Source organism: Coffea eugenioides, chromosome 8 (genome assembly GCF_003713205.1).
Source record: "Coffea eugenioides isolate CCC68of chromosome 8, Ceug_1.0, whole genome shotgun sequence".
NCBI lineage: Eukaryota > Viridiplantae > Streptophyta > Magnoliopsida > Gentianales > Rubiaceae > Coffea > Coffea eugenioides.
The window spans coordinates 3,088,942-3,091,159 of record NC_040042.1 but is presented as its reverse complement, the minus strand read 5'-3'; the positions used below and the strand labels follow the sequence as shown (position 1 = coordinate 3,091,159).

At 39.3% G+C, this 2,218-nt stretch overlaps 1 non-coding gene across 1 annotated transcript; it reads left to right on the top strand.

Moving 5' to 3' along the window:
- Positions 1-433: 433 nt before the first annotated feature.
- On the top strand, positions 434-540 carry LOC113781806. Its single transcript, XR_003469711.1, has one exon. It is a non-coding gene; the product is annotated as a small nucleolar RNA R71 (small nucleolar RNA).
- Positions 541-2,218: the final 1,678 nt, after the last annotated feature.

The following is a 2,218-nucleotide window of genomic DNA, read 5'->3' as shown; positions in this document are numbered from 1 at the left end:
CTCCAATCCGAATTGTATGTGTTGGAATATGGATCGTACTGCCTACGAGGCGCAGACACGCCTCCAGCCATGTTAACTTGCTCAACCACATCCTCTTGCAACATAGGGCATGAGTCAGTAGGGTGGCCCACATTTGTGCAGATTTCACAGGCCTTTACTTGGTGCATATTCCCCACAGCTAATTATCGAACAAAGGATGTTAGCTCCGACAACTGTTGCTGAATAGATGTCGTCTCCACCTCATTAACCCTGCGGGTAGGGTTACTCTCACGGAAGCCAAACTGTTGAGAATTCTCTGCCATAGTTTCAATGAGCAGCCATGCTTCCCTCAGGGTCTTATTTGCCAGTGCTCCCCCCTCTTGCAGCATCAATGATACTCCTGTCGGATGACTGGAGCCTCTCATAGAAATATTGGATCAATAGCTGTTCACTAATTTGATACTGTGGGCATCTAGTACACAATTTATTGAACCTCTCCCAATAGTCGTATAGGGATTCTCCAGGGTACTGCTTAATGCTGCATATCTCCTTTCTCAGACTTGTGGCCCCGGATGCAGGGAAAAATTTTTTTAAAAATTTATTTTTCAATTGGGCCCATGTTATGATACTACCTGCGGGTAGGTAGTATAACCAATCCTTAGCTGCGTCCTTGAGGGAGAAAGGGAAAGTTCTAAGTTTAATCTGCTCCTCAGTAATTTCTGGAGGCTTCATATTGGAGCATACCACATCGAACTCCTGGATGTGTTTATGGGGCTCCTCACCTGAGAGGCCTTGGAACGTAGGTAATAGGTGAATAAATCCCGACTTCAATTCGAATGAGGTATTTTCCGCTAAACTTGAAAACGTGATGAACAAAGGCTGCTGCGGCAATTTCGGAACAGCCAACTCCCTTAGTGTTCTTGCATTTACCATACGGATATTCTCTTGACCTGAATCACTTGAATTATCACCACCTGAATCTGTTGATTTGACCTTAGGATCAAGTCCCTGAGATGCAATGCTAGATTGCTCCTCTCTAAACTGTCTAGTCTCTTTCCTAGTTCGACGCGCAGTTTTCTCTACTTCTGGATCGAAAATCAATTCGCTTGTACGAGAAGAACGAGGCATAAACTAAAAAAATGTCAGACAAATTCAAAGAAAATAACTTAAAAAGAAATAAAATTAACCAAAATACCGTTCCCCGACAACGGCGCAAAAAATTGACAGGTGCCGAACCTGTGCAATAATAATTACTAAAAAGTCCTAATTACCACCACAATTAATTATAGAACAAATCCGAGTACTGGAGCAGGGACTCTAAGTGTGCAATGAGTTACTTGATTCACCCTGTTTCCGAAGAGTTTATTTGATCCGATATACTAGAATTATCTATAAAAATGTTAAATTTACATACAATGGCAAGTAGGGTCGATTCCACAGGGAACGGGTAGGAACTTGTTTCTTTTCAAGTCAATAGAATAAAATATGGGGATAATTAATGGGATGAAAATATAAATGAAATTCAAGAGCTAACTCAACAAGTTCAATTTAGCAAAAATAGTAATTAATAAAATTCTACCTGAAAGATCAACTGCTCAGGCACGGTCCAATTAAATAATCATCGATGCAAAGATATTTCAATCATTCATCACTAGGTTGGTTATAGCTATCAATAATCTCTGATAACCAGTTTTTCCTTACTTTTTCGACAGTCAAGATACGACCATTGAATGCTTTTCTAACCAGAAAATAACCCTAGGTACGACCGTAGGAATTTAATTATCCAGTTGCATTAAAGTTAGAAGAACCCAACCCTAACCAATAAATACGCTAAGAGGGTTTATTTAAATCAGATCTTGCGTTTTTCCAACATAAAGCCAATTATGGTGGTTGCCACTAGTTGTCAACTAAACGAACAATTACGGATTCAATTTAATTAACGTGGCAGTAGGCTATTATATTAAATCAAATATCCGGCCGTTGATATTCAATTAATAAAATACCCATAGACAATTAATTCAAAAAACACAAGAATAGCAACAAATTGGACGAAATAGTGAAAATTTGATTAGATCTCACAGATGTTATGGACCGCGCCTTCGCATTAATCCTTGGGTAGAGGGGAAATCTAGCAGCTCCTCATCGTATCAATCTCACGTGATTTAATTGATATCATCCAATTAATTGCCAAGGAGATGCGAAAGGAGGAAATAATGAGAAAGTAGACAAAAAGATGTTG